This window comes from Anneissia japonica, unplaced genomic scaffold (assembly GCF_011630105.1).
Source record: "Anneissia japonica isolate Jap-2015-1 unplaced genomic scaffold, ASM1163010v1 scaffold12406_len387984_cov155, whole genome shotgun sequence".
Lineage (NCBI taxonomy): Eukaryota > Metazoa > Echinodermata > Crinoidea > Comatulida > Comatulidae > Anneissia > Anneissia japonica.
In genome coordinates this window covers 64,675-72,038 of record NW_022714615.1, presented here as the reverse complement: position 1 = coordinate 72,038, position 7,364 = coordinate 64,675, and the positions used below count along the sequence as shown (strand labels likewise).

Below are 7,364 nucleotides of genomic sequence, written 5' to 3'. Positions count from 1 at the left end.
TAGAACCATAAATACGTACTGAACATAATTTCACAACGTTTGCACGTTCCTACAACGTTGTTTTGTGACATACCTAACCCCAACATTCGCCAAGAACGTTATAAGAACGTAAACACGTGTTTGCTGGATTTCTAAAAAATACCTCGTGGCTTGACAACAGGATTCCATTTTATGATGAAGTTATTAATGTTTTGACACAGAACAGAGATATTCTTTCCACACCAGCAGAAAACCCACTAGAGACTTAAAAACAACCCAAACCGGGACGTGCTATCGAAGTATGGGAGGATCTTTCCAGAGAGTTCGCACAAGGGTAAAGTACAAGATTTGTTGACATAAAATGTACGCACTGAACTTATTCAGCATTGCAAGGGGCGTTCTAATATGTAGAAAATACATACACATTCTATTTCTCCCCGACGAATTGTACTGGTAGTTTATCTCTCCAAACGGGGGTGGGAGGGGGGAATGGGAGATCTCCTCGACGGGGACCCTGCCCCTCCCCTCCGCTGGCGCAAATCGGAATCGTTCCCGACAGATGAAATATTGTCCATATCTTTGTAGCTCCATAACAAAATGTGGCCCCTCCTTACATCAAAATAAGAGTTGCAAAAAAACATCCTATCCTGGTAGATAGCAATGCTTTATTTTGTGGAACCATAAAGTTCCTTTTCAAAGCCTCCTCGATCACTCTGCACTGAGAATTATCACAAAACGTAAAACAACCATTATCGATACTTTTACAATATAGGCGTAATATGATTGAGGAAGGAATTAATATATCATGACATTGGTGTAGGCGTAACGTCTGAGAATTCCATGGATTCGCAGATTTTACATTTTACATTTACAAATGTCAACAATTAGGTTGTCTGATATTATTATGAATTTTGATTTCGATTTCGATTTCGATTTATTAAAAAAAAACTATATTCACTGTAAGATTAACAATAGATATTTTTTTATGTTGGCCTATGCCTATAACACTTTTGGCCCCGTCCAATCAGAAAAATGCATTTTGATGACGTCATAGAAAATACAAAAAAAGTGTCCCACAGGGGTTCTTTTATCCCAAACATCCTTAAACATTTCAAAAATCATTGCAATATGAACTTGTTTTGGTGTTGCAATGAAAACTGATATCGTCCAATCAGAAAAGAGTACAAAAATGACGTCTTATGGATTTGAAAATGCTTTTATTGAATTCTACGGGTATGAAAACCTCTACATAGATCTTATATTCGCTTAGATTAGCTTCTGTAATGAGTAATTAATTTTGGCACACTTTGACTTCAGTCTGGCCCACTGTGCCCCCTTCACGGTTTCTGTCGTACCTGTAAAGGGAGTATTCTGGTATATGTAGCTCATTGTCATTTATTTTATCACATATTCATGTTTCGCTAACAGTAAGAACGTAAATTCCTTGTTCTCTAATGAAAATTGCGAGTTCATCAACTGTGTAGTATATTGACCGTACGTTGATATGAGCTATGCAAATTCCTTTGTTTTGTACGTACATTTCTTAGATGATTTAATTCCGGCATAGTGATTGTTATGGAAAATAATTAAACTGAAAAGACAAATGATTTCAGATCTTGGTGTTAAAATAGGGGTGTCTATAAAACGAAGACCGAAGACCCCAAAACGAAGACCCCTATTTTTTCTCTTTTATCTTAATCATAATACACCAGGCAGTCACAAAATGAAAATTACGGAATTATTTGGACGTCTGTTTTTGAAATTTCCAAGGGTCTTCGTTTTATAGACACCCTATATGGGTGCCTACAAAACGAAGACCGAAGATCTGTAAAATGAAGACATACGATTATTTCTCAATTATTTCATTGGAAGTATTTCCAAATCATCATAAAACCATTCCCAGGTACATATTTCATTATTTCATCAGAATAAATTGAAGAAAACAAAGAAATACTTAAGGGTCTCCGTTTTATAGACACCCTATATGGGTGTCTATAAAACGAAGACTTAAAAACGAAGACCCCTATTTTTTCTCTTTTATCTTAATCATAATACACCAGGCAGTCACAAAATGAAAATTACGGAATTATTTGGACGTCTGTTTTTGAAATATCCAAGGGTCTTCGTTTTATAGACACCCTATATGGGTGTCTATAAAAACGAAAACCCAAAAACGAAGACCCCTATTTTTTCTCTTTTATCTTAATCATAATACACCAGGCAGTCACAAAATGAAAATTACGGAATTATTTGGACGTCTGTTTGTGAAATTTCCAAGGGTCTTCGTTACCAAGGATGTCTTTGACACAGTGGCGTCAGGCAAGGCGGTAACGAAAGCCCTCAGTTGTTCAACCCGTATGTAGACTATGCAATGAGTGTCTTCAAGCCTAAGTGCTCGAAAATAGATATAGAACCACTAGCCATACGTTTCTGTATCCCTCCTAGAGCAACTGAAAGGAGTCAGAGAAATCGTGCACCATCCTCAGCTTTTCACAATGAACTGGACAGCGGGTATGCTGACGACTTTGGGATACATTTCTGGAACCAAGACAATTTACAAAATGCGATCAACAAACTCTATCAGGTGTTCACTGAGTTTGGTCTAAAAATAAATCAAAATAAAACCGAAACGATGGTATGGAACTTGGACGAAAGTGATGGCTCCTATCTAGAGAGAATCATTCGCATAAACGAATGACTGTAAATAATTCTAAATGCTTCCGCTACCTATGTGTCTAGAAGTCTCTCGTAAAATTACACATAGGACCCAAAAAAGTAGAACATCGTATCTCTATCGGGTTGACAGCTTTTTTTCTGAAGATGATAACAAATCCGAACATACCTATTCATCTACGAATCACATTCTTAAACTCTCTTGTAAGCTCACGCCTTAACTTACGCATGGCGCCGTACTCAAGCAGAACTGCCAAAATTGAACTCATCTTACAACTCATTCCTACGCAACATGATACCAGAAAGCTTTAAACGAAAGAACCCACCAACATCAGCTACACCAGAAAAGGAAGAAAAAAAATAAAAAATAAATAAAAATAATAATAATAATAATAATAATAATAATAATAATAATAATAATAATATTAATAATAATAATAATAATATTAATAATAATAATAATAATAATAATAATAATAATAATAATAATAATAATAATAATAAGGAACTTTCGTTGATGGGCTGTGCTTTATACGTTACTTATATGTTCCTATATTTTAGCACTGTCATTACTTACCTATGATTTAGATATTTATGTTTACTCAGTGCTAGACACCTTTTATGATTATTGTATACTTATAAATCATAAGTAATTAATAGCAGTGCTCAAATATAGGAACACATAAATAGCGTATCAAGCATAGCTCATCAACGAAAGTTCTATTTTAGCAGTTATCAAAGCGAGTATCATTACCGCTTCAACTTCCTCTTACAAATGAACGCCCTCAATGGGCTAGGTAATAGTAACCTATTTAAATACTGTAATCATAAATGGTGTTTAGCACTGAGTAAACATTAATGTATAAATCATCATTAATTAATAGCAGTGCTCAAATATAGACACATATAAAAATCGTATCAAGCATAGGTCACCAATGAAAGTTCCGTTTTAGCAGAAAAAGTCGTCTCCGGCGGGCCTCGAACCTGCAACCTCTCGCTGTCAAGGCGAGTGTCTGAAAGCCCTCTCAATGGGCTATATGTTAAGGTCACGGTCATAATGGTGTGTAGCACTTAGTAAATACAAGTGTTTAAATCACAAGTAATTAATAGTACTAAACACTGAGCATGCGCATTGGCCTAAGAGTATAGCCGGAATCGGGGTAGGGTGTGAATTAATGCGGCCCAAAAACACTTTAGGAACCAATCATGTTCTAAGGTAGCGGAGTGTGCTGTATTCGAAGTTAGCCTTCGCACCGACGACCGGACTGTGCAGGGCGCGGCTTTGGACGAAATTATGTCCAATTACGCGAAGAAGTCAACAGATAGTTATATTGCCTTCCACCCAGGTTCTTCTATTTGCTACAGAAACACGGTAATCAACGAGAAACAAATGATTCCAATACAAAGAGTTCTATATTTATTAATATGACTGCTCAATTCTCGAAAACTCAATTATAACTACCAATATAGTGCATATACCTCTAATATGATACATTTACATTATGTAAGTTTAACATGCACAATACTCATGCCTTAATAGTTATTTAACATACGGATAAAACATGGAACAAACGAGTTAAAGGATCGTGATATTTTGCACATGGATGTATTAAAAAGGAGCCAAAACATTGACAGTTGACATTCATACTGTAGTGGGTGATGGATATTCTTAATAATTGAATTCGCTTTATTTATAATTTTCAGTTTAAATTAATCGACAGCTGTTTCATGAAATAGTATACATGCCAAACTAAACCAGCCAGCCATATACAATGACCCTTGGCATACTGATGAAAAACATATTGATATATCGACATGGAATCCATTTAACTTTCGTATGAAATTGAACCTGTTTTACCCTTACTTAAGAGTGTTTTCCGGTATCCATCCCATTTTTATTTAACATCTATCGTAAAACAATTAATAATAACTTTTTAAAAATATATACAATTTACACGTTACCATTAAGTAAATTGAAAGTAGTTTAAGCATATTCTATTTTAAATGAGAAAAGTTTTACTATATGTCTTTCATCTGAGCTTTTGCTAAAGTTGTTCAATCTTTCATCAGTTTACTGTCTGTTTATTTGAATGGTAGGACACACCCAGGACATATTATACGCCTTTAATTCATTAAATTCTTTTGACAACATGTACAGCTTAATATCTTAATATCTTATCTTTCTATCTGTTTTAACTGAATTGTCACTATAATTATATTTTCTTCTATTAATGACAGGAAATGAGATATGTAAGGTAGTAAGACCAGTTTATTTCCATAATAGTGAATACGAATTTAATTAAAACAATACATACTATTGATCAGATTATTACTTATAACTACAATTATTGCTGCAGTAATGATAGAACAGTATAGAATACATCATATTGATTGAAAACAAACATACCTACTTTTAGAGACTAATATAACTACAATTACGGTAGATATTGAATGATTCCACATTATTTAGATCCTATCTATTTCATTATCAATAATTGTTAATTGATTCGAAATATTAAATTGATCAGTTTATTACTATATGACTATATATGACAATTATATTCCCTACTATTGGAATAATATTCCGGTACTGTCATTCTTAATTAATAACTTAGTATGAGTTGCCATTTTATTTATTACATTCTAATTTTATAACCCTGTGCTGTGATTGTTCCTCCTATTTTGTTAGTTCTGTCATTTTATTTGCTGATGATATCATGAAGTCGTTGTTGATGGTTTACTGTTACCTTTGTGATAGGTATGGGTTTCCCTCATGAACAATTGTATTAGTGATGCCGATGTCATATGATGGAATTGTTGTCTTTCCAGATCAATGGATTAGTATGCCCTGTGTTGATTAGATGCTTCCTGTTCCGTGATTTACTATGCTGTTAGTTCTGGCTTCTCCAGTTAGTGTTAGTTGGTGTACGTTCCAGATGTTGGTTCGAAAAAATATTGATGGCTTTATCTTGTCTCTAGGTAGCCGACAAGTATGTTATCCTTTTTTAACTGCATACATTTTTTTTTACCTAAAGAAATGAAACAATACAATTTAAAAATTACGATTGTTGAGCAAATGTATGCGTGTGCTTATATTTCTTGATGTTTACAGGCCATCCATCGAAGCTAATCTTCGCGTCTAATTGTCGGTTCGACTTGTTTAAACAATTTAAATTGTATCCATTTGTTTCAAGTAATAAATGAATATGAATACGCCAGCATTAACGTGCTTCTCCCCTGGTTGAATTTTCGAAAATGTTCTTCAGAAAGGTGCGTAATTGGAGGAAGTTTGAGAGTAATGCGTATAGCTCTGTTCAGGATTTTTTGTAGCTTACTAGAAAGATTTGTGGTGGAGTTAGAGCCCCAGAGACTGAGCAGCAGTAACCAAAGCGGGAAACAAATAGAGCACGATAAAGGAGAAGACAAGTCGACTGGTTAATAAATTTAGAGGTGCGTGCAGAAGAAAGTTGGTTGAAGGGAGTTTTTTACATAGTGCAGATGCATTTCTGGAACAAGTTGGGGTTCCTGTCTTTTCCGCCAACGATCGTCGCTGTCGCCGTAACAGGCTGTTCACATCATGCGTGAATCGGAAATTGCACGGAGCCGTTCTTTCTGTTGTTAACAGGAGGAAACGGACAACGGTCACTTCAATAATTAATTAGACAGGTTTATAGACTTGGGTCAGTCGATGTTGATATTTTTATCTGTAGTCATTATTATTAAATTATAAAAACCATGAATTAAATTATTTGGAAGAACATTTTTTTTAAACATGTTACGGTATATTTTTGGCACTGTTTTGCATCTCTCTATTGCCACGTAGCCGTTCCTATTCCTATTCCCCCAAAGATACAACGTGATAAACTTTCCATTATTATTTTGGATAATTTGTTTCATAACTAAGTTGTATTAATTATTATATTTATTTAAGCGTAAGTAAGCCTATTAATTTGGTAATGTTGTGTTGCTTTGTAATCCAAACTAGGAAATATGGGGATGTTAAGCTTACGTTAGGCCTAGGACAATAATAATAATAATAATAAAGATTTATAAAGCGCACATCTTTACCAATGGTGCTCAAGGCGCATAGTCAATTAAACCACAAAATCCATATAATCCCAAAGGAATTTCAAGCAAAATCCGTTTACCAATTATCCCATCGAGGCAATGTTGCTCCCTATATAAGTATGCGCAGATACTCAAAGGCAGTACCTTGAGCATCAGCACCTTCCACCCCAGGGTAAGCCCAGGTCTCCACTACCGTGCAATGCAAAAGGAGCAACATTACGTCGACAGAGAAAAGTGGTATCATGTTTTTTGTTTGTTTTTGTTTTATTTTAAATAAATAATATAAATTCAACAGAGAAACATCAAGGTTGTCTATACGCCTCGGTGAAGAGATGCAATTTTAAAGTTTTTTTTAAACAAATTTAAAGATCTAATGTGTTTGACGGAGCAAGGCAAAGCGTTCCAAATACGTGGAGCAGCAATACTAAAAGCTCGATCCCCGTAAGAGTGATATGACTTTGGTTGGTAAAGAAATAGTTTGTCTCAAGAGCGCAAGTTACGCCTGTAACGATATGTTAAAGAACGTCATGTAGAGGGCGCTGGTCGTTGTCAAGGACCGCACGTTGAATAAAGATGTTGAAGTTATAGTCCGTGTCAATCTGTTTATTTAATCTGTTCTATCAACGTTAAAAGACGTTACATGG

At 34.8% G+C, this 7,364-nt stretch overlaps 1 protein-coding gene across 1 annotated transcript in view; it reads right to left on the bottom strand.

Moving 5' to 3' along the window:
* Positions 1–4,066: 4,066 nt before the first annotated feature.
* LOC117109062 overlaps positions 4,067–7,364 on the bottom strand; it is a 10,291-nt gene continuing 6,993 nt past the window's right edge. Inside the window, exon 3 of the mRNA XM_033251296.1 lies at positions 4,067–5,681. The gene's annotated coding sequence lies outside the window, so the exon portion shown is untranslated. The remainder of the gene's footprint in view (positions 5,682–7,364) is intronic.